At 44.3% G+C, this 26468-nt stretch overlaps 1 pseudogene; it reads right to left on the reverse strand.

Moving 5' to 3' along the window:
• The window catches only part of LOC127623803 (protein enabled homolog), a 150247-nt pseudogene that overhangs the window by 9258 nt on the left and 114521 nt on the right, over positions 1 to 26468 (reverse strand).

Raw genomic sequence — 26468 nt, forward strand, 5'->3', positions numbered from 1 at the left:
CCTTGGCGATCATGATTTCAAGCTCGATTACACTTCCTAGCACAATCTAGAACTCTGCACATACGTCAAGTGCTAGGAAGTGTAATCAAGCTTGAAATCATGATCGTGCCTAGAAACTGTAATGAAAGATGTACAGTGAAAAAAAAAAGAGTTATATTTGTGTCTCTTCTCACCCAAAACAGATTTGATTGCTTCAGAAGACATAAATTAAACCACTGGGGTCTTACTGATTACTTTTATGCTGCCTTTTCTTTTTGGAGCTTCAAAGTTTTGGTCACCATTCACCTGCATTGTATGAACCAAAAGAACAGTGATATTTTTCAAAAAATCTTCATTCATGTTCTGCAGAAGAAAGTAAGTCATACACAGCAGTGGTGGGGGTGGAGGGGTGAGCGTCCCCTGTATTGAATCTGTAGGGATGAATAAAAATCAAATCATAGTTAGGACAGAACTCTAAACAATTAACTAAAACAAGTGAACTCAGCTAAAGTAATAACTATAGGCCTATTTTCTGACTATTATCACCTGATGTATAGTGGCCTCAAAATGTATTTGTACACTTTAGCCACACTTAAAGCTGCACTGTCATATTTTTCAGTTAAAAATGAACAAATTGTCATTATTGACGGAGTACATAATCAACATTCAAAACAATGTCCTTACCTTACCCCGATTCACTACAGTAAGCCTATAAAAAATTATGTATTTTGAGCTGTCGGGTTCGATTTGGCGCAAAATTACTGGCTTATGACATTCAACCTTGCGTCATTACATCATATTCACACACACAGAAACGAATTACCAACTGTCTCATACTGAAACTAACTACACTGTTCAGCTCATTTCAGTAACACCACATAGTTCAGGACAGCATAGCTGCAGTCTAGATGGATGTTTATCTGTTATCAGTTTGGCGAAGTCGTTTAACTACTATAATGCTTGGATATGCTTCTGGTAGGGTTGTTGAAGCTTATATTACTTGTCATACAGACCATTTTCTCATGTGATAACCGATAACGATGTATCCATGTTGTCCGGTGAAGCTACTGTGACATGTTTAAAATATATGACTTCTGAAATGGACTTATTGTAATTGATATATTGCATATTTAAGCATTTTATTCTTACATTTAATAAAGCATATTTTACTCCCATCATTACTGAAGCCTCATGTTTTTAGCTTAAATATTATTGTGCGTACTGCATAGACATATTAAACACTTTCTTTAATGGAATAAATTAATCGGGGCTGAATGTGAACACTTGTGATTGCATGATGTTGCATCTAAGCACCTAAGTGTCATATCGGCCAGCAAAACAAAGAATTACTGGGTAAAAAAAACAAAAAAAAAAACACATTTATTGATATTGGTATTCTCTACAGTTTTGCAGTTTTTCTTGCTCTAAAACAAACTATTGTAAGCATGTAGACTAATAGATTTAAATTTGTATCATCCTTTCTGTCTGAATGCATGTTCCTTCTTTAGAACCATTATCCACACTGATTTGAATCTTACCTGGTGTGCTACAGGCTGACACTTTTGGAGTTATGGTAGCCTCAATCTCCTCCTGTTGGAGAAATAAAAGGATAATCCATTTGACAATCTGCCACATAAACTGTACAATCATATCAGTAACATACATCATATGAATAATCCACTGCAACATTTTCAATATATGTACAGGGATAGTCAGCTGTAGCACTCTATATACTCACTGCTTTCTGCTCAGGCTCTGGTGATGATCCCTTCTCAGCAATTCTTCTCCTGCATCAAATCAATGGCAAATTCTTACATTTCTTTACACTGGTGGCAATCATCCAACATTTTCAACAATGGATCTCAAAAATAGAATTCGACTTAGTGAATGCATTCATTCTGGAGTCATTCTGCCATTAGAAATAGATAAACACTGTAGTTCACCTCCTGGCCAGCAGGGCGCTCATCTCCTCCATTAGGCCTCCTCCTCCTCCTCCTCCTCCTCCAGGTAAAGGGCCATTCCCACGAGCTGCTTCCGGCTTGGCACCACCAGAGTTCACCATACCAACAACAGCTGGCACCAGAGGCTCATCACTCTACAGTCACAGATGAGGTAAGCAGTTTATTATTTTCAGGATAATTACAAGCAGATTGAAGAGGTTTGATATTCTTCTGGAGTAACTCAATTACATTTCAAGCTTTAATGTAACTGAGAAGGAAAAACAGCTGTAATGCTTACACTTGCCAAAATGTGATGGGAGATTCAGATGAGGATGGAGGAGAGATGGGCTGTGCTTTGTTTACATTAGTTTTAGGATTATGTGATGTATTGATACAATCCTGGAAACCTTACCCTTGACACTTTCCGTAGCCTTGCACCAGCAAGGGCGGCTGCGAGCCCAGACAGGGCCTTCTCTTCTGTGGTTGGTGAGGGGGTGAACAGACCTGAGGGCAAAGGTGGGGCAGGGGGTGGAGGTGGTGCTGGTGGCAGAGCCTGGCCTGAGGGTGGAGGCGGTGGGCCGGGGAGGGGGTGGGCCATCTGGGGTAAGTGTAAGGGGTAGAGGGGGAGGGGGACCAGGGGGCGGTGGAGGTCCGGCAGTGGTTGGAGTCACAGTGGAGCCGGGAGGGAGCGGTGGTGGGGGTGGAGGGGTGGGCATCCCCTGTACTGAATCTATAGGGATAAATAAAAACAACATCATAGTTAGGACAGAACTCTAAACAATTAACTAAAACAAGCTAACTCGTCTAAAGTAATAACTATCTCTACAGACTATTATCACCTGATGTATAGTGGCCTCAAAAAGGTATTTGGACACTTTAGCCAAACTTAAAGCTGCACCATGTTAGATTTATTTAGTTATAAATGAACAAATTGTCATTATTGAGTACATAAACAATCAACATTTAACACGATGTCCTTACCTTACCCCGATTCACTACAGTAAGCCTATAAAAAATTATTTTAGCATATAAATATGTATTTTGAGCTGTCGGGTTCGATTTGGCGCAAAATCACATTACGTTGCCTTACATCAGGGATGGCATGAGGGTGAGTAAATGATGAGAACATTTTCATTTTTGGCTATACCATCCCTTTACACTTTGTGGAACACCTCCATAGTTAATGTGATAAACTACACCTGTGGTTGCTCTGCTAGGACACCTGTGTGAATTTGAGGGGAACAAACTGTCAACAAATAAAGTTGATTAAATGCAAAATTGGCTCAAAGTTAGTTCTGAAAAAAGGTATAGCATCATTTGTTTGCAGATGCCACTTGATTTCATATATTGTTATCTAAAGCAATGTATTGCAAATTAATATATTTGTAAGTGTGGCACATGTGTTGAAATAACTTTTGGGGTCACAAAATTTAATTTAACAGGTATACTAGCAAAACATAAAACCATATTTTGAAACTGATCTTAGTAGTCAGAATGAGCTTTATAGATGTCAGTGATTACCCATATTTGGAGCCCAAGTAGCCTAATTTATTCATTACCTAATCTAAAAATCATAACTTTATTTTTAAGGAAATTATAAATTTCCATCCAAAGATCATTCTAAACACTGAACACAGACATGTGACGTCAATACATGAAATAATGTGAACATATTGAACACTTGTCCATAGACTCATCTGAGCACATTGAACACTGATGAAAGCCAATAAGAAACAAATCAGTGCTTTGATCCAACAAAATGCAGAGATGTAATAACACGAGTTAAGGTTTTATCATATTTAATCATTGAAACATCAATTAAAGCTAATACTGCATCATGATTTATTCTGCAAAAGATCATTGTGCAAGTTCACAATTTAGAGGTGATTTGCCAAATTTTTATTTCATCAGACTGTATTTTTTTTCCTTTGGAAAAAAAATCGCTTAAGTTTCTCTATGCAACACACATGCCTGCCCAACACAATTGAGTTAATCATATTAGTGTGTAGAATTTAGCTCAATGTAAGCATCATGCATATGAACTGTGTAGTCTAAAACCTCTTCTATAAATAAAACGCATGAAAAACTCTCTTAAGCGTCAACTACGATGAAACTCCTTCACAAAAATGGGTTGCCTTTTTATGACCTTGCCAAGGACAAAAACAAACATTTTAAAAAGTGCCTGTCTCTTAAGGATGTTTCAAGAAACAAAAGTATGACTATGGAAAAAGAAAATACAAAAATAAAAGAGGATGTGGGTATGGTGGTGGCCAGTTATAAACCATGTAAAGCATACTGTGCCTCGACAGTTCACTTGTACATTTTGAAGAAAGTAGTTCACCCAAAAATAACAATTCTGCCAGCTTCTTCTGTGGAACACAAAGAAATGTTAAGCGGAATGGACACTCACTTCCAATGCATCTTTTTTCCCATACAATGAATGCTGACTGAGGCTGTCATTTTACAACAGATGAAAGAATTAAGATTTTTGGGTGAACTATCCCTTTAACATCTACTTCTTTACCACAAAGCAATAAAGAGGGAAATGGTTTTGATAAACTGCAGAAAATAAGAAAGAAAAAGTGATAATGCGGTCTTACAGGATCAATAGACTTAAAGTTCACAAGATAGCAATTGTAGACGTGTTTTCATGCCATGCCATGCCATAAAACGAGTATTCATCAAACCAATGATAAAGGGGAACCCAATGGATGCACAGACATACAAAGACAAAACAGCAAAACTCTAGAAACAATCAATTTCCTGAGGCTTCAGGGACTTCCAGATCAAGCCAACATACAAATCAATAGTTGAAGCCAATTGCAGCCACAAGCCACGCAGGGAACCCAGCTCAATGTGGCAGGCCCCCTCATCGAACCCCTATTAGTGGGTTAGTGGAGACGAAGCGACACAGAAGAGGCCTTACCCGGCTGGCTGGGCAAGTCAGCAGGCTGAAAGGGCAGCTCTGGAGCAGAGAAGTAGGAGTCTTCCAACCCAGAGTTTAGAGAGTGCTCAGCAGAGGCGGGGAAGGCTGTGGAAGGAGAAGGGACAACAGCAGGCTGGGGTGAGGGACCAGACACAAGGGGAGCGATGGGCATGGTGGGCGAGGGAGAGGAGGAGTGAATGGGCGGTGGAGGTGGCGGCGTCGGGGGTGAAGAAAGCGACTGACCCGAAACAGGGGATGAGGTATGGAAGTGAAGCGAGGAAGGCGGCCCGTTGGGTGGCGTGATGGGCGAGGGCAGTTTTTGGGAGAGCGGACTAGGGGCCGGAAACGCGATAAATGGGCGAGGGCCCATGGCCTTGCCGGGTGGACTGCTGATCATGACCGGAGGAGAGGGCGGTAAGGGGGTGAAGTTGTTGGCCATCCAGACTACAGATTTGGAAGGAGGAGTTGGTGCAGGAGGCGGTGCAGGGGGCGGTGGTGTGGGCGGGGCGGGTTGCCTGCGAGGGACAGTGGCGTAATGAGGCAGGACCGGGTGGAAGGCGGAGCCTAGTGAGGTGGCGAATCGGGATGCAAAGTGACGAAGGGGCGGAGTCGGGGGAGTGGCTGTGGAGGATGGTGTTGGAGGAGGGTAGCTGGGTGTGGAAGGGGAGACGGGTGAAGAGGAGGTGGTCTTGTTGTATTCGGAAGGTGGAGGCGTGTAGAGGGTGCTTTCAAATGCTGATCACACCGGATGACAGGACAGGAGGGAAGCGGCAACCGTGCAAAGGGAAAGAACACAAGACAGAAAGAGAAAAGGGGGAAAAGAGACAGAAGAAAGAAAGGGGGGCAAATGAAGCAGGGAAACCAGCAGAGACCTACAAGTCCATCATATGTTCCAAATTACTGTCTATGAAAAGGGAACACACTACAATTAGTACAATCAGTTAGCTGTAGACCACATCATGAATTGTAATAGATGGATCCCGCACATGTGGGCAAAATGTTACAGAAAGATCTTAAGTTAGTGTACTAGCATCTTTACACACCTGCTAAACGTCAGTCATTCATTCTCTACATGCAAAGAAAAGTTCATCAATGTGAAACGATGTTGAAAAGTGAACCAAAACTTTAACATTTCACCCCCCAAAAAAATGTCCTTTCTACTTGGAACACAAAAGGAGATGCTAGCCTTAGTCACCATTAAAGAAATATTCCAGGTTCAATACAAGTTAACCTCAATAGACAGTATTTGTGGCATAATGTTGACAACAATGAAATTTAGTCTCATTCGACCATTTCTTTCAAAAAAGCAAAAATCAAGGTTACAGTGATGCACTTACAATTAATGTGAATGAGACCAATATGAATATGGTGAAATATGCATTTTTCTTTTTTACCACACTAAAAAATGCTGGGTTATTTATTTATTTTTAAATCCAAACGCTGGGTTGGGCCTATTGGGTCATTTTATTGGGTTATTTCCTCTCTGTTGGGTAGTTTTTGTGTAAGCCAGCTGCTGGGTTACTGGCTGGGTCATTTTCACTGACAGTTGAAACTCTGCACCCCTCCCCCAACCCCATGCAACAACCCAGAGGTAGCATCAGAACAGCCCAGCTGATGAGTTACCTGACACTGGCTTTTTGGATCATCTTCAGGAGTTAGCAGGTGTCAACACTGACAAACTGGAGGATTTATTCAGTGATATAAGGTTTGTGTCAGTGTTTTTATCTATAATATCTTTACTGCAAAAATACCATTCCATAATCAGAACTGGACAGCTCATATGACATCAGCTGTTAGATGTCACACGACAGTAGTTTCGTGAGCTTTGGTTTTGCTAGTTTGTATTGCCCACTGGACGCTGAATCTTTTTTTTTTAAAGTAATACAAACGTCTCCTTTCGTAACATGCTTCAGGGCTTCGACACACCGCTTCAAGAAAGCGTCATGCGGGGCTTCGTCCACATGAAGTGTTGGTGTGTACAATAAACACTGAAAATGAGTTTAGAGAGTAGAAAAATGTAACTATTAATTAATAAATAAATTATGAGCCATCAAATATTGAATCAAAGTCTTTCAATCAAAAGAGTTTTTCTTTGTACTTGAATGAAGGGGAAAAAAATAAAAAATAAAAATAAAAACACAAACTGGTGCAAACTTCGACCAGTTATTGCACAGAAACATTTTCATTAACCATGCTTCCAGTATTCTGATTTTAATGCAATGTATTTTTTATGGATTTAATTAATTCCTTACATAAATATTTTTTTAGTAATAGACACTAGAATTATAAGTAACATATAAAGGGATAGTTCACCCAAAAATGAAAATTCTCTTATCATTGACTCACCCTCATGCCATCCCAGACTTTCTTCTGCTGAATACAACTGAAGATTTTTAGAAGAAAATCTCAGCTCTGTAGGTCCATACAATGAAACTGAATGGTGACAAACTTTTAAGCTCCAAACAGCACATAATTGCAGCATAAAAGTAATCCATATGGTTCCAGTGGTTAAATGACTGTGGAGATTTAGATTAAGTAAGGATCTGTAAATATGTATCTGTTTCTCACCCACACATATCATAACATTTGAAGACATGGATTAAACCACTGGAGTCATATGGATTAATTTCATGCTGCCCATATGTACTTTTTGGAGCTTCAAAGTTCTGGGCACTATTCACTTCTATAGAATAAACCAAACAGAGCTGAGATATTCTAAACAAAAACAAATAACTTCAGAAGCAGAAGAAAGGCATACACATCTGGGATGAGGGTAAATGAGATATATTTCATTTTTGGGTGAACTATCCTTTTAATAATACAATGGGTGTTTAATGTCTAGTGTACTTAAAATTACTTATAAATGTTACTTTATTGTCCTACATACCGTTTATTAAAACGTTTGTAAAATAGTTCAAATGTACTTATTGCATGCATTTATATTTATCCAATAATAAAGGAGCTACCCTAAATTGGATAAAAACATGATGCTGTATTTAAAGTTTATTTATTTTATTATGTTTTATATTTAACTTTATATCAATCTGTTTTTATATCACTCTGTCATCATTTAATTGTTTGTTTGATCTGTAAAGCACTTTGGGTCAACTTCTGTTGCTTTTAAATGTGCTCTATAAAGGTTGACTTGACTACCATGTTTACAGTGCCTTGCGAAAGTATTCGGCCCCCTTGAACTTTGAACTTTTGCCACATTTCAGGCTTCAAACATAAAGATATAAAACGAATCGGTTACCTAACGTAACCTCGGTTCTCTCTAGATGAGGGAACGAGTATTGCGTAAGCTAGCTTACGCTACGGGAAAGATTCATCTTTTCTGAGATATTGAAGCCAAAAAATTATCCTTAATTTTGTATCATTTGTCAACGCAGTGCAGCAACTGCAGACCTTGAGCGGGCTAGCTAGCGAGCTCATTGGTTGCTCTGCGGCAACTGCTGCGGCCTATAGACGAACTTGGGCGAACTCGCGTCCAATGAGAGGCGTCCGCGCGCTATTGCATCAAAGCCCGCCAAAATGGGCGTGGCTAGAGTGCATATAAGCGTAGTTCGTGAGGCTGGAACCCTGGTTTTCATTGAATGAAGCGAAAGTCGCTCGTGGCGCGAAGCACGGCCGGCTATGCAATACTCGTTCCCCATCTAGACAGAACCGAGGTTACGTTAGGTAACCGATTCGTTCTCTTACGAGAGGTTCTCTCGTATTGCGTAAGCTAGCTTACGCTACGGAACCCATTGTCAACGCCGTGCACGCCAAGCATCCACTGCATGAGCCCCGGGGTGGGGGACCCGGGGAGCCCTTGTGAGTGGGGAAATAATATTTGGCCGGCAAGAGTGCGGGCCAGTGTGTGTGTAATACATAAGCACATAGTGGGAAGGGAACGACAGAGCGGCAGTGCCGGTCTGTGTGGAATGAGTCCCATCAGTGCAGCTCACCAGGGGAGCTGTAGCGTATTAAACCGCTAGTAGTTTTGCCTGCAGGGCGGGCACTTCCAGATTGTAAAATCTGACAAAGGTGGAGGGGGAAGCCCAGCCCGCTGCCACACATATGTCGTGAATGGAAATCCCGCTGGACCATGCCCACGATGAGGCCATGCCTCTAGTGGAGTGAGCCTTAATGCCCAATGGGCATGGCAGGTCTTTTGACGCGTATGCGGCAGCAATAGCGTCCACTATCCATCTAGACAGTGTCTGTTTCGAGGCGGCGAGACCTTTGGTGCGCCCTCCGAACGAAACGAAAAGCTGCTCAGAGCGTCTGAAAGAGGCGGAGCACGCAGTATACAATCTCAGTGCTCTGACTGGGCAAAGGAGATTGGCGTCCTTTTCGCTATCGGATGCTGGCAGCGCCGATAAAGAAATGACCTGTGCTCTGAAAGGAGTACCGATCACCTTGGGAACATAGCCGTGTCTAGGCTTTAAAATGACCTTGGAGTCACTTGGTCCGAACTCAAGACACGCAGCGCTGACAGACAGCGCGTGAAGGTCTCCCACACGTTTGACTGATGACAGGGCAGTCAGAAAAACGGTTTTGAGTGAAAGGTATTTCAAATCCACGGATTGAAGCGGTTCGAAAGGGGGGCCTTTCATAGTTTCGAGAACTATAGAAAGATCCCAGATAGGAACCGATGGGTGGCGCGGGGGGTTCATCCTTCTAGCTCCCTTGAGGAAGCGGATGACCAGCTCGTTTTTTTGTGGCAATAGAGAGTTCTGGGCCAGCGCGTCCTCGCTTTTCGAGAAAAATATTGGGCAGTGAGAGTTCTCTTCTGACGCAAAGAGGTCTATCTCTGCTCTGCCGAATATGCGCCATAACTTCTGGACTGTTTGAGCGTGCAGGGACCATTCCCCTGGAGGAATATTGTCTCTGGACAGTCTGTCTGGGCCGTCGTTCAGGTGGCCTGGCAAGTGCGTCGCCCTCAGCAAGCGCAGGTGGCACTGGGACCAACTCAGTTTCGTCAGATGGAAGAGGTTCCTGGATCTGACACCGCCCTGACGGTTTAGGTAGGATACCACAGATCTGTTGTCCGAACGGACCAGGACGTGGTGACCCTGAATGACCGGGAGAAAGCGCACAAGCGCGTACTCGACCGCTATCATTTCCAGACAATTTATGTGAAGGAGCTTTTCCTGAACTGACCATAGGCCAAAAACCGGAGAGCCCTCGCAGACCGCGCCCCAACCCGTGTTGGACGCTTCTGTCGAGATGACTTTTCGGCGAGATACAGCTCCCATCGTCACTCCCCGCTGATACCATTCGGCCACTGTCCAGGGCTGCAGAGCTGAAATACAGGTCTGAGTCACCTTGATCGGCTGGCGGCCTTTGGCCCAAGCCCGGCGAGACGCGCTGGTGTTTAGCCAATGCTGAAGCGGGGGCATGCGCAGTAAACCCAGCTGAAGTACTGCTGCGGCTGAGGCCATGTAACCTAGCACTCTCTGAAATTTTTTCAGAGGCGTGAGGCTGTTCATCTGAAAGGACGCGGCTAGTCGCTGAACATGGCGCGCACGCTGTATAGATAAGCGAGCCGTCATTGCCACGGAGTCTAGTTCTATTCCAAGGAAGGAAATTGCCTGACTGGGCTGTAGTGAGCTCTTGGTCCAATTGACTGCAAGACCCAAACTGTTCAGATGGCTGAGGAGAACTGTTCTGTGAGACAGAAGCTCCGTATGTGACTGTGCCATAATCAGCCAGTCATCCAAATAGTTCAGAATTCGCAAGCCCTGACTCCGCAGGGGTGCGAGCGCCGCATCCATGCACTTCGTGAAAGTACGGGGTGCTAAAGACAGGCCGAATGGAAGGACGGTGTATTGATAAACCTGGCCGTCGAAGGCGAATCTCAAGAATGGCCTGTGACGGGGATTTATCTGAATCTGAAAGTAGGCATCTTTCAGATCGAGTAAGTAAGTAAAAGTTTATTTATATAGCACCTTTCACAGGTATAAGGCCACAAAGTGCTTCACAACTAAAACATTTATATCATAAAATACACACAATAAAAGCATATACAGTACATGATCATATCAACCCACAAGCAGCTAATTAAAAGCCTGAACAAATAAATGGGTCTTTAGTCTGCATTTGAAGGCATCAACAGAGTCAAGAGAGCGCATAGACGGTGGGAGGTCATTCCACAACCTAGAGGCAACAGCCTGAAAAGATCGGTCACCTCTAGTACGATAGCGAGTGCGTGGAACCATCAACAGGTTCTGATCCACCGACCTCAAAGCACGCACAGGAGTATAACGCTGAATCAAGTCACTAATATAGGGAGGTGCCTGACCATGCAAAGCTCTGAAAATTAAAACCAAAATTTTAAAATGTATCCTATAAGACACTGGTAGCCAGTGAAGTTCTTTTAGGATAGGGGATATATGAGACCTCCTATTTGTACGTGTTAAAATTCTGGCTGCAGAGCTTTGCAGTAATTGCAGTCGAGAGAGCTCCTTCTGGTTTAGGCATGAAAATAAACTATTGTAATAGTCTAAACGCGAAGACACAAAGGCATGAATGATAAGCTCCAAATCATTTTGTGAAACCATATTTCTAAGTTTCGATATTTTCCTTAATTGAAAGAAGCAGTTTCTCGTCAGCTGCTTGCAGTGATGCACTAATGACATGTCTTTGTCCAGGATAACTCCCAAATTTCTAAGTCTTGGCTTAGCAGACTGGCCTAGATCACCCAAGTATTGTTTAATCCCAGGGATTGCAACCTCCGGGGCAATGATCAGTGTTTCTGTTTTGTCTGCATTTAGCTGCAGGGAGTTATCACTTAGCCATTTTTTTATTTCCACAAGACAAAGGAGCAAGGAGTTTAACTTACAGATATCTGACGGCTTAAAGCAGCAGTAAAGTTGGATATCATCAGCAAACAAGTGAAAAGAAACATCACTGAACCTTTGTATGATATTTCCCAACGGGATCAAATACAACAAAAATAAAACAGGACCCAGTACGGAGAGAGAGATAAACCAGTCCCCCTGGAGCGTATGTGCGAGGAGTTTCCTGATTGTAAGCATTTTGAACGGTCTTTTTGCAAGCACCTTGTTCAAACCCTGAGATCTAATATTGGTCTGAGGCCGCCGTCTTTCTTGGGAACAAGAAAATAACGGCTGTAAAACCCCGACTCGCTCAGCGAAGGCGGCACTTTCTCTATGGCCCTTTTGCACAGAAGGTTTGCTATTTCTGAACGAAGCATGCAGGCTGCTTCCGTGTTCACAATAGTTTCGAGCCGAGCTCTGAAGCGGGGAGGGCGGCGATCGAACTGTAGCAAATAGCCCTGTTTTATTGTGCTTAACACCCATGTGGATATCACTGGGATAGCTTCCCACGCTTTGAAGCGTAACGCTAGAGGGTGAATGGCCAAATCGCCCTGATTGCTGCACACAGCGCGCTGAACAGAATGTGGGAGCCTGACCACTCCTCGCTGTCCGAAGCCATGATGGAACAGCCCTTATCCTCCGCCTCGTCCTCCGAGATGGCCGCAGTGCGCGTTTCAACTGCGCGTCCCGGGGGGGCGGGGAGGGTAAGAGCGATGCTCGAGGGAGAGGCTCCGGCGAGGCAGTCGCTTCTATCACCGGTTCTGGCAGCCTTTGGGAGCGGCGCTTTTTCCTGCGCGGCGGAACAGAAGGCGGCGCGGCGGCTTCGGTTCTGAGCGCTGAGTCGAGCCCGCAGGGTCGACATCGGAAGCTCCTCGCAGAGGTCGCATCCGCCTTCAGCGAGGGCGAGCTCTGCATGCCCCAGTCCCAGGCAGAGAGCGCAGATGATGTGGCGGTCTCCGGCTCTGAGAGGGGCGCGGCATGAAGCGCAAGTGGTGCGAGGCATCTTAAAAAAGACGCTCGTTACTCTTTTGTGAAGTTCGATAAGAACTAGCTTGCTCTAAAAAAGGATACGTCGCCGGATGGCGTAGCTCGCAGGATGGCTGAAGGTGGTGGAGACGGCCAGCTTCTTCAAGCGCTGTCCAAGCTTGCTAGATGCCCCTCGAATGGCGACGCGGCTTCCAGTTCAGAGATGCGAAGAGCTTCGCTGAAGAGATGAAAATCAGGGTTCCAGCCTACGAACTTACGCTTATATGCACTCTAGCCACGCCCATTTTGGCGAGCTTTGATGCAGTAAGCGCGCGGACACCTCTCATTGGACGCGAGTTCGCCCAAGTTCGTCTATAGGCTGCAGCAGTTGCCGCAGAGCAACCAATGAGTTCGCTAGCTAGCTCACTTGTGAGCTCTTGTAGTGAGCTCTTGGTCCAATTGACTGCAAGACCCAAACTGTTCAGATGGCTGAGGAGAACTGTTCTGTGAGACAGAACAGTTCTCACAGAACAGTTCTGTAATTTTGTTGATTCTTCACAAAAATTACAGTTTTATATCTTTATGTTTGAAGCCTGAAATGTGGCAAAAGGTCGAAAAGTTCAAGGGGCCGAATACTTTCGCAAGGCACTGTACATATTTGTTTATGGTGTGGTTTATTTTACAATATTTTAAAGATAAAACAATCTGAAAATATTAACCCACTTATGAGATCAAATTAACACAGCATTCCTGTAAACAATTTACCAGCATTTGGGTTGAATAAATAATCAATTTGCTGAGTTAAAATGAACAACCCATCTTGCTGGGTTAGTTTAGCCCAACATGTGTTCGGCCCAATATTTAAACAGCAGCTAAGCTAAAAACAACCCAATTTGGGTTATTTTTAACCCATCATTTTATGGAGTGCACAAACACAGCCTCACTAAACACAAATATACAGATACAACAAAACTATTTTTGCACTTTCTACAGTGAAATATTGCAAAATAAAAATATCAAACACATTTAACTCAACGGTCATGCATTTCTACGACAACATTGCTAAGTCATGGGCTGCATCCCTTACATTCCTTCAATAGACCATCAAAAACTCCTCTTCTGTAGCACAAGGGGTTGAGGGCAATATTGGCCAAAAAATTAGCCAGATACTTTGAAAATAGTGAAATTTGTCTGAATGGTATACTGCTTTCATTGGATTTTGAATGCACTATGATTACATAGTACTGATGCTAATTAGAACGGATATGCGATTGGGATGTAGCCTTAGAAAAATAACTATTAGCTTTAGCGAACAAGTCTGACAAATAAAATTACATATTAAATAAAAAGAACAAATTCAGCTGTGTCTACAAGGCCAAACATTTTTTCAACATAATTTAATTAAACATTCAAAAAGAAAATTAGGCAATAGTTGCAATATACCCACTATAACAATATACTTGTTAATACATGTATGCAAATTCATATTCCGGGCTATGGTGAGATTGTACTCCAAGTGTCGCTGCATGCCATATGCTGGACAAATCTTTCCGCTCTAGTGATTCTCGCACGCAGCCAGCAAACACAGTCCTCCTGCTGTGTGAATTGCATCCCCACCCCACCCCACCCCGAGCACTCTTCAAAATAACATCAACACGTAGGCAAACACAAATTACCATGCCCTACATTCAGGTCATCTCCTCATTAACACACAGGTTTTATTCTAGCTTCAAGTACTCTTTATGAATTATATTTTTTTTTATTCCCTGCTTAAAGCAAATATATAACCTATTTGTGGCATGATTTCTTCCGTTTCAGTTGCCTCATCTGCCTTTCCACACTATTCGTTTTGACAAACAGATCACATGACCCCTGGGCCGTGATGTAGTGCAGTATGTTCACTGAGAGACTTAATGAAATTCTTCCAATCTTGAAGCTCTGGCGTTCACACGGCAAGACCTAACGGCCATGCTCAAGAGCAGCTAATCCAAATTTATTAAATCAACTAGTGACACATTTAGTGCTAGAGATTTTGCCCCCATCTGAAAACATCTTGGGTATTTATTTGATAATACGTCCAAAAAGTATAACTATCAAAGACAACACTTAGAAACGTCACCGAATCAAGACAACATATACTAAAAATGCAAGTGCCATGTGGCAGAATTTCATTTCAGACAGAGAACTCGTTCAATCCACTCAGAACAAAACATAATGAGCACCAGCCAGTCAACACAGCAGCAAAAATCTCTGACTGTAGACTAGCTGTACTTTTTAAAGAATGGTGTGTCTACGCACTTGTCACCTGACCGTATATTATTTTTTTTTACATCAGTAGCAGTGTTGGGAAAGCTACTTTCAAATGTAGTTCACCAAGCCACAAGTTACACATAATTGACCCTTCGTTAAACCCCGCCTTAAAAGCACTTCTGACCAATCCTGTTTTAGCAACTGTTGCCCTGCTGCAATTTCTCTAACACATGTTTGCAATTTTCCAATGACGGCTTAAGGGAGTAATGTGTGTTGGATTACTTTTAAGTGGGATTTTATCAAAATAATAAAAAAAAATAAAAAAACGTTGACGGGTCATTTGTAATATTGACACGAGTTCCCAGAGAGGATACATGCAGTGTTTTTCTGGTAAAAAAGGTAAATTAAAGCTAATAACGAATCGGTTACCTAACGTAACCTCGGTTCTCTCTAGATGAGGGAACGAGTATTGCGTAAGCTAGCTTACGCTACTGGAAAGATTCATCCTTAATTTTGTATCCATTGTCAACGCAGTGCAGCAGCTGCATACCTTGAGCGGGCTAGCTAGCGAGCTCATTGGTTGCTCTGTGGCAACTGCTGCAGCCTATAGACGTACTTGAGTGAACTTGCGTCCAATGACAGGCGCCCACGCAGTCACTGTATCAAAGCCCGCCAGAATGGGCGTGGCTAGAGTGCATATAAGCGTAAGTTCGTAGGCTGGAACCCTGGTTTTCATTGAATGAAGCGAAAATCGCTCGTGGCGCGAGCACGGCCGGCTACGCAATACTCGTTCCCTCATCTAGAGAACCAAGGTTACGTTAGGTAACCGATTCGTTCTCTTACGAGAGGTTCTCTCGTATTGCGTAAGCTAGCTTACGCTCACGGGAACCCATTGTCAACGCCGTCGTGCCAAGCATCCACTGCATGAGCCCGGGGATGGGGGACCGGGGAGCCCTTGTGAGTGGGGGAATAATATTTGGCCGGCAAGAGTGCGGGCCAGTGTGTGTGTAATACATAAGCACATAGTGGGAAGGGAAAGACAGAGCGGCGGTGCCAGTCTGTGTGGAATGTGTCCCGTCAGTGCAGCTCACCAGGGGAGCTGTAGCGTATTAAACCGCTAGTAGTTTTGCCTGCAGGGCGGGCACTTCCAGATTGTAAAATCTGACAAAGGTGAAGGGGGAAACCCAGCCCGCTGCCACACATATGTCGTGAATGGAAATCCCGCTGGACCATGCCCACGATGAGGCCATGCCTCTAGTGGAGTGAGCCCTAATGCCTAACGGGCATGGTAGGTCTTTTGACGCGTACTGCGGCAGCAATAGAGTCCACTATCCATCTAGACAGTGTCTGTTTAGAGGCGCGAAACCTTTAGTGCGCCCTCGAGCAAGCAGCTGCTCAAGCGTCTGAAAGAGCGAGCGCAGTATACAATCTCAGTGCTCTGACTGGGCAAAGGAGATTGGCGTCGCGTTCGCTATCGGATGCTGGCAGCGCCGATAAAGAAATGACCTGTGCTCTGAAAGGAGTACCGATCACCTTGGGGACATAACCGTGTCTAGGCTTTAAAATGACCTTGGAGTCACTTGGTCCAAACTCAAGACACGCAGCGCTGACAGACAGCGCGTGAAGGTCTCCCACACGTTTAACTGATGACAGGGCAGTTAGAAAAACGGTTTTGAGTGAAAGGTATTTCAAATCCACGGATTGAAGCGGTTCGAAAGGGGGGGCTTTCATAGCTTCGAGAACTACGGAAAGATCCCAGATAGGAACCGATGGGGAGTGCGGGGGTTCATCCTTCTAGCTCCCCTGAGGAAGCGGATGACCAGCTCATTTTTCCCAGTGACTGGCCGTGCAGGGGTTCAGCGAGCGCGCGACGGCCGCCACGCATCACCGGCGTGGATGGGGATCTGCCCTTATCCAGCAGCTCTTGTAAAAACACGAGCAGCGGCGACACCCCATATGTCCGTGGGTCCAGGTCTCTGTCGGTGCACCATTTTGAAAACAGACCATTTGGGCGCATAGAGTCTTCTCGTGGAAGGGGCTCTAGCGTGTATGATAGTGTTTATTACTCCTCCTGGCAAAGCGGCGGGTAGTCGTTGATCACCCAGCGTGCAGCGCCCAGTGCTCTGGGTGGGGATGCCAGATCGTGCCGCGAGCTTGAGAGAGGAGATCTGCTCTCACTGGAATGGGCCACGGGGCTGTCAGTGACAGCTGCGTAAGCTCCGGGAACCATGTCTGATTCTCCCAGCGGGGCTATGAGGAGCACCGAGTGGCGCGTTTGCCTGATCCTCTGCATTACCTGTGGCAATAGCGAGGCGGGAGGGAAGGCGTAAAGCGGGCGGTTGGGCCAGTCCTGGGCCAGCGCGTCCTCAGCTTCGAGAAAAATACTGGGCAGTGACAGTTCTCTTCTGGCGCTAAAGAGGTCTATCTCTGCTCTGCGAATATGCTCCATAACTTCTGGACTGTTTGAGTGTGCAGGGACCATTCCCTGGGGAAATATTGTCTCTGGACAGTCTGTCTGGGCCGTCCTTCAGGTGGCCTGGCACGTCGCGTCACCCTCAGCGGCGCCAGGTGGCACTGGGACCAACTCAGTATGCGTTTTGTCAGATGGAAGAGGTTCCTGGATCTGACACCGCCCTGGCGGTTTAGATAGGATACCACAGATCTGTTGTCCGAGCGGACCAGGGCGTGGTGACCCTGAATGACCGGGAGGAAGCGCCGCGGCGTGCACTCGACCGCTATCATTTCCAGACAATTTATGTGAAGGAGCTTTTCCTGAACTGACCATAGGCCAAAAACCGGAGAGCCCTCGCGGACCGCGCCCCAACCCATGTTGGGCGGCGTCTGTCGAGATGACTTTTCGGCGAGATACAGCTCCCATCGTCACTCCCGCTGATACCATTCGGCCACTGCCCAGGGCTGCAGAGCTGAGATACAGGTCTGAGTCACTCTGATCAGCTGGCGGCCCGTGGCCCAAGCCGGCGAGACGCGGGTGTTTAGCCAATGCTGAAGCGGGCGCATGCACAGTAAACCCAGCTGAAGTACTGCTGCGGCTGAGGCCAAGTAACCTAGCATTCTCTGAAATTTTTTCAGAGGCGTGAGGCCCTTCATCTGAAAGGACGCGGCTAGTCGCTGAACATGGCGCGCGTGCTGTGTAGATAAGCGAGCCGTCATCGCCATGGAGTCTAGTTCTATTCCAAGGAAGGAAATTGCCTGACTGGGCTGTAGTGAGCTCTTGGTCCAATTGACTGCAAGACCCAAACTGTTCAGATAACTGAGGAGAACTGTCCTGTGAGACAGAAGCTCCGTATGTGACTGTGCCAAAATCAGCCAATCGTCCAAATAGTTCAGAATTCGCAAGCCCTGACTCCGCAGGGGTGCGAGCGCCGCATCCATGCACTTTGTGAAAGTACGGGGTGCTAAAGACAGGCCGAGCGGAAGGACGGTGTATTGATAAACCTGGCCGTCGGCGAATCTCAAGAATGGCCTGTGACGGGGATTTATCTGAATCTGAAAGTAGGCATCTTTCAGATCGAGAGAAATAAACCAGTCCCCTAGGCACATCGTGCGAGGAGTTTCCTGATTGTAAGCATTTTGAACGGTCTTTTTGCGAGCACCTTGCTCAAAACCCTGAGATCTAATATTGGTCTGAGGCCGCCGTCTTTCTTGGGGACAAGAAAATAACGGCTGTAAAACCCCGACTCGCTCAGCGAAGGTGGCACTCTCTCTATGGCCCTTTTGCACAGAAGGTTTGCTATTTATGAACCAAGCATGCAGGCTGCTTCCGCGTTTACAGTAGTTTCGAGCCGCGCTCTGAAGCAGGGAGGGCGGCGATCGAACTGTAGCAAATAGCCCTTTAAGGCGAAGTTTTATTGTGCTTAACACCCATTTGGATATCCCTGGGATAGCTTTCCACGCTTTGAAGCGTAACGCTAGAGGGTGAATGGCCAAGTCGCCCTGATTGCCGCACACAGCGAGCTGAACAGAATGTGTGAGCGTGCTTACTGTGCTTATGCATGACTGCTCGCAGACAGCAGGGACAGGCTGTTCTGTGAGTGACTTCCGATTGAGGTGAATGGGGAAAGAGTCACATCTGTGAAGTGATCTTGCGAGCATAGTCACGGGCATGGGACTTACATACAGAGAGGTGTTTGCTGGCCGTGTGACAGAGCGGGCAGAGAAGGGGCAGCGCGCAGATTAGGTGAGGCGTTTATTGACTCCAACACTCGAGCTGGCTGTGCCCGCTTTATGTGAGTGGGCTCTGATAGGGACACGGGAAGTGTAATGCTTGTGTGTAGGGGTGAACACTGGATTGTGGGCACATTTTCTACACATAAGGCATGTTTGCTTTTCACAAAATTTCTTTGGGTCGCCGTGAAAGCGGCATTTGAGTGCAGAGCAAGCGGGCAGTATCACCGGCTTGTTGGCTGCTGAATCCACCACTGCAGTAGCCTGAGAGAAGGGGACTGACAGGGGCGAAGCTTTGACGGTGGTCCGACCGCGGCGGGACTGAGCCGTCGTTTCCTCAACAAAGCTAGGAGGACTTCGGTTGCTCAGGTTTCAGCGCAATCTTAGGCCGAGGCCCGCGGGGGGGACGGCGGTCTGCGGCGGCTGTCTGAGCACGTTCTAGGGCAGCCGCCCTGTCGACGCTGAGGAGTCTGGCTTTGCTGAGCTGGGCGCTGTGAAGAGGCTCGTGCAGGAAGCTGGTCACGTGGGCAGCCTGCAGAGGAGCTAGCGCGACAAGGCAGGAAGAGATTCATGGCTTGGGTGGCTTTCTGGACTTCCGAGAAACGGTCAACAATGCCACTCACCGTGGAACCGAAGAGACCGGACGGAGAGAGCGGCGCGTTGAGGAACGTGGAGCGTTCAGCTTTTCCCATGTCGGCTAGCGTTAGCCATAGGTGTCTTTCGGTCACAGTCAGCACGGCCATGCACTTCCCTAGGGCTTGAGCTGCAGCTTTGGTGGCGCAAAGGGCGAGATCTGTTGCGCTCCTTAGATCTGAAACAGCCTCTGGGTGCCTGCCTTTCTCATCCCACTCTCGAAGAAGGTCCGCTTGGAGGATGTGTAAAACGGTCATGGAATGCAGAGCAGATGCGGCTTGGCCGGCGGCGGCATAGGCGCGGGCAACACAGGCGGAAGTAGTTCTGCAGGCCTTAGACGGGAGCACTGGCTTAGACCGCCATCTCGCGGAGGGCAGGCAAAGGTGTGCTGCTACCGAATCCTCGACCGGGGGGATGGAAGAGTAGCCCCTCTCGGTGGCGCCGTCCACGAGCGAGAAGTGGAGACATGGGATCGGTTCCTGGCGAGAAGGCGTTCCACGATTTAGAGAGCTTGGCGTGGAGTTCCGGCAGGAAGGGGCGGCCCGGACGCTGGCGCCGCGGCGGCGGCTCTGAAGAAAGCAGCCGTCGAGTCTGTTGGGAGCCTGCTCAGAGGCGGTGACCACTTTCGAGCCCAGGCGGTCGGCGGCCTGTGTGAGTAGGTGCATTAGTTCTTCCTCGACTCGGCGCGGGTCCTGCTGGATTCCTGGGTCGAGGAGGCGACGAGAGCCTGACCACTTCTCGCTGTCGAAGCCATGATGGAACAGCAGCCCTTATCCTCCGCCTCGTCATCCGAGATGGCAACAGTCGCGACGCTCGGCGGCAACTGTGCGTCCGAGCGAGGGAGGGTGAGCGAGGCTCGAGGAAGAGGCTCCGGCGAGGTAGTCGCTCGAACACCGGTTCCGACAGCCTTTGGGGCGGCGCTTCTTTCTGCTGGCGAAGCGAAAGCGTGCGGCGGCTTCGGTTTTGAGTGCTTCGAGTCGAGCCCGCAGGGTCGACATCGGAAGCTCCTCGCAGAGGTCGCATCCGCCGTCAGCGAGAGCAACCAATGAGCTCGCTAGCTAGCCCGCTCAAGGTATGCAGCTGCTGCACTGCATTGACAATGGATACAAAATTAAGGATAATTTTTTGGCTTCAATATCTCAGAAAAGATGAATCTTTCCCGTAGCGTAAGCTAGCTTACGCAATACGAGAGAACCTCTCGTAAGAGAACTGAACATTAATGTATGTGTTGATTAAATTCATAGCAAAAGCTATAGTAAATAAACTGTTCACAGCATAAAAATAAGTGTGTTATGAGACGTTATAAACAGTTTTTCTCTTTTCAAGTGACCGTAATAATCAGTTTTTATAAATCAGTAATTTAACAATTTCTTTTACAAAAACAAAAATTCAGATATATATGCAAGACAAATGTCACTCTTCATACCAGAACACGTAAAAATATTATCCATTCCGATTATGAGAATATTCATGCAATCTCCCATTCAATCCAAAGGTGTTCTACAGAACTTGTCAGAGAGTGTTACCATAATCAAGGAGGGGCGGAGCTTAGTGAAGGTTCAATTTCAAGTAGTTAAACTACAGTAAAGCTACCCTTTAGAAAAAAGTACTTTTAATTAAAGCTTATTAAAGGATGCAATGTCTTTTTAAATGTACATGATACTGTATTTAATCAGAGCTGTATTTTTCTGACACAAAAACAGGTTTTGAATGAATAAACAAATTCAAATAGGGTGACTGCATTAACCTGAACAGATTAACTTACCTTAAAATTCACTTAAATTTTATAAATAAATAATTGGTTCGTTTACATGAACAGTCAGAATGAACCATGTTGCTTAAATTGTCACGCTACACTGCTACCTATAAAAAGTAGCTATTAGTGGAAAAGCTACACTCTTTTGAAAACAACTACTTTCACGCTACTGTAGTAATTACATTTTTAGCATCCCGACTTTCATTTAGTTACTCAAGTATGTGATAAACAAAAGCTATTCTTGTCTTCTTGAGAACTTCTGGGATTAAGTGAACACTGTTTATTCTAAAACAGTTGAGAAAGGCTGTCAAAATGTACAATCCAAAGCCAGTGAATAAAGCTTCAGTTTTCTGTAATAGTCACAAATCTGTTTACCAGTGCGTTAATGTGTAACAGAACCAGCTGAGTTACCTGTAATTTAAGGATTTGGTTTGTGACAAACCAAATCACACACACACGAGTAATCTATATTCTATACTGTACTTGAGGGGTTTCTGTGAAACAACGCATCTTGTTATAAGCCAAGTATTGCATCTGTTCCGTACAATCCAAATAATTTAATATTCAGTATCACATGCAATGTGCTAGGCTGATCAAATGTTAACACATAAAATGACAACTATGCCTGTCAAAGCCTGAAGACTGACCTCTTTATGCACTGTTTGTAGAATAAACATCCCCTCCCCCATTTCTATGGAAAAAAAATGTATTTTTAGACAGCACATGATGTGGAGAAATGTGTTCAATCGGACGTGATGAACTCAAGCATGCCACTGTGGCTTTAATATTGGGCTTTTAATACTGGCTAAAAATCATCACCTAAACTCTCAACATGTGATACTCTAGAGTTCACCAATACTGGCAGGTTACCAATATCCTAGAGGGTTGCACACACTATAGCATGAGGAAAATGTGGTTAGTATGTGCCGCTCTCGCTAAGTTTCGTCACCTTGCTTTCAAGCTGTTGATTCAGACTCTTCCAACATGACAGATGGACACGTCAAGAGACGTTGTCCTCTTAACATATTAAGATGCAATGAGGTAGTGCTCCTTTCCTTCACAAGAACAATAGATTTACATGAAACTAGAGACCATGCGCATACTAAAAATTAGCCATTGACCGATATGGGGTTTTCAATGGCAGATGCTGATAACTTTCAATATACATTATGTCAGCTAATACAACTGCTATAAGGCAATGGTGTTGCACTGCTATACACTGAAATGAAACAAACTTTTATTACTATAACTATATTTACTCAAATATCTATTTATTTATTTTTTTAAAACATTATGCTTCTATGGTCTCACAATTTCATCGGCCTTGCCGATATATCAGTCGATCACCACTAAAAATGGCATTTACTGCAACAACAACAAAAAAAAAAAACATCTGAATGCCTACTTACCTATAAGGAAAAGCTAAGCTCAAGTGTGTAACAATCACAACAACATAAGAAATGATTTCTAACACATACTAACAGCATTTCACAGGCATCTCCATGCTAAGCGTAGTCTACAAGAGAAGAAAAGTCACCTGTATTGTTAGTTAGTGTTAAACCTCACTCAGCTTTTGGCTCCAGCACATCCATTCTACTTTGCCAATCTGTGATGAGACAATGGAAAAGATAAAGATGCTCACCAGCGTTGGAGATGCGTCTCCCTCTCTCCCAGTCCATCTGCTCTCTGTCCAGCTGCTCTAGGTTCTCCCTCTCTTGCTTCTCTCTCTCGACACGCTCTCTCTCCATCAGCTCGCGCTCGGCGCGCTCCCGTTCCTGGCGTTCCTGCTCTAGCTGCTCCTGCTCCTGACGCTCTCGCTCCAGGCGTTCCAGTCGTTCCTGCTCTGCATGTTCCCTCTCGAGTCGTTCCCACTCCTGCCGCTCCCTCTCAGCACGCTCCTTCTCCAGCATCTCTCGCTCCTGACGCTCCCGCTCTAGCCGCTCTTGCTCCAGCCGCTCCCGCTCTTGCTCCTTCTGACGCTGGAGCTCCTGCAGCTGCCTGAGGGGGCATGAGAGTGGAGGGGAATGCATGAGTGCACAATGCACCAGATGGGACTGGGAACTAGAGCATCAAAAACTGTCTAAGCTAGAGGCAGGTGAGGTGTCTAATTAGGTATATGTGAGGCACAATTGTTGCATAACAGGGCGAATACAGATAGAGATCCTGGGACCCTCACCTTAGACTCTCAGCCAACACAGAGACACCATCTCAGTACGTACATAACCTAGTTTTCCTCAGTAACAATTTATAATAACTTTCATTTAAATTGAAGTGTGTAATTTCTACAACACTATAGTCACCATGCAGAATTGCTTTCAAACAGCTTTCAGAATACACCCTCCATATTCCACTGGTCGAACCCCTCAAACTCGAGCCATTGATCGATCTAATGTTACCATGTCGGGCTGGCTGGGCCGCTCTTACAAACAGTTTGAAAGTGTCACAGAGACACACAATGTTTACATTTTTAAAACATTGTGAAATAAGATTTAATTATAGCTAAGCTGGGATAGAAGAAATTATTTCAAAAAGGTCATTATTTTTAACATCAGACTTAAAAACATATGAATAGTTTATTCATTATCACTCAGTCAAGGCAGAGGCAATTACTTCAACAATATAGTGATATTCACAGAAATTGTTTCACCTAATCTGGAGTCCAAGTCAAGTCTTGAATCAGTTGCTATTAAGCGACTGAATTAAAGCAAAACTTGATTTTCCATCTCTGGAAGATTCTGGTAGTTTTGGTAATTCTACTAACGTTAAGATCATTTGGGTTATATTGATTTTGTAAGTAGGGTTGCAAGTAAGCAAGTATTCTGTAAGTTATAGATGAAAAATAGCAAAACTATTTATTGCAGAATATTACACGACTGGGATTCAGGCAGAAAAGTACATCACATCTTACACTAGAGGGCAGCATGCTCAAACGGGTCACAAGAGGTGCAGACCAGCTGATCTTCTCCTAAGTAATGGTTTTTGAAAGATTTGCTTGTCAGTCCTCTAGTGCTTAATCAGCATCCAGCACATCCTCATGCCCAGCGTTCCAGTGTGTAATTACATTAGCGGGCCAGATACATTTAGAGTGTGGACTGCAGGGACCGCAAATAAAGAAAAATGGACTGCTTGCAGTACATGGGCTGCAGTTGGACAGAAGGACTTTACTCAAAGATAAAGGGCAGAACAAATTAATGCCAATACGAGGAGGAATTGGTGTGATTTCACTAAGATAAGAATGTAGCATCAAGTCTTTATGTACAGTACATGTCCAACTGCGGTTGTCCATACATGCTTTTTTTTTTTTTTTTTCACAACAATATTTTCATCCAAAATAAAAATACAAAAATAAAAAACTGAAAATTCAGTCATCATTTACTTGACCTCAATCTGTTCCAGACCTGTATGATTTTCTTAATTCAGTGAAACGCAAAAGGAGAGGTTTAGAAGAATATTGACACTGCCGTTTTACATCCAATCACAGTAAATCATGACTAGGGGCTGTAAAGCTCCGGAATCACAAAACAAGGCACCATAAAAGTAGTTTGTTAAAATTGAGTGGTCCTCTGCCACAGCTCTCAAATCTCATTCACGTTCATGCAATTTAAAATATGGTCCATTATGGAACGGTTTGGGGAGTAACAGAATACATGTAACAGGATTATATATTTAAAATACAAAATATAAGTAACTATTCCACTACGGTTCCAATTTAAATAATTGGTATTTAGAATACAGTTACATTCAAAAAGTATTTTGATTACTGAAGAGATAACTTTATATTTTATTGTAATTTGTTTCATTTACTATTTAGTCCTTTCAGATGGAAAACATTTATACTTATAAATGATGCGATCCAAAGTGCATTTGAACAGCGGTGAAACACTTTATGATGCGGAGCGACAGAGAAGTAAGTTTGAAGTAAATTTGGAGCAGAAGAAATAGAAATAAACTTGTTTAAATTGTAAGCTTTACACTAAGCTAAAATGCTATTTCTAGACATTTTACACGCAGAAGTTACCAGACACAATCATATATTTTTATCAAGAAAATTCACGTTTGATAATAATTTCTTTTTTCCTAGTAAGACCTTTGATATTAGGGCATAAATTGTATTCTTGATAATAACTTTTGTATTGTTTCCTGTAAAAACATCTAAAAATCCTTAAAACAAGATACATTTTATTCATTTTGTTTTAGAAACAACACTGCATTGCACAGGTTTTTCAGAGAATACATTTTTAACATGTGTGTATTTTTTCTTACTGTACTGGCAGAGTTTTTAATATGCAAAACAAAAATCTAATTTATTTAGAAGACGTTACTGACCTTTTTTACAGAATGTATTCTGTAATCTGTAGTGGAATACATTTCAAAAGTAACCCTCACGCCAGGGTTGGCATCAATGATGCCAAAAGTTATTGGTTCTTATATGTGCATATTCAAATTGCAAAAGAGAGTTTAAGGCTATAGATGAGTGGAGGATTTCCATTCAATAACTTAAATTATCCTTCTAGTGTGACACTTCACAAAACTTGGAATAAGTCTTTGTTGTTGTCGTTTAATTTATTTTTATTTTTGTCATTTTTGAAGGGTGATAGCTGGTAAGCCCCTGATAACCATAAATTTGTATTGTGTGGAAAAAGCAACATTAACATCCTGCCTAACATCTTATGTGCTCAACATAAATAAAATTATAAGTGAATCAGGAGTAAATTATAAACTTGTAATTTTTATGGAGAACTATCCCTTTTAAACTTTCACTTTAACCTTTTGCTAAATTTCACAGCCATGAGGTTTGAATGCATCTCCTGTTGTGAAAGGCAGCACACACTGAAACCAATTTCAAACTTTCAAATATATTTTAGCTGGCAGAATGGTGCCAAAGGAAATTGAGTAGGTGATATAAAGTCAGATACATCAGAAGCTCAACATTGGGGTTTGTGTTACAGGGTATCTGCAGGTATCAGCTCATCCAATTTAACTTTTTAATATCCTTTTCAAAAAATATT

This window comes from Xyrauchen texanus, chromosome 30 (genome assembly GCF_025860055.1).
Source record: "Xyrauchen texanus isolate HMW12.3.18 chromosome 30, RBS_HiC_50CHRs, whole genome shotgun sequence".
NCBI classification, from domain to species: domain Eukaryota; kingdom Metazoa; phylum Chordata; class Actinopteri; order Cypriniformes; family Catostomidae; genus Xyrauchen; species Xyrauchen texanus.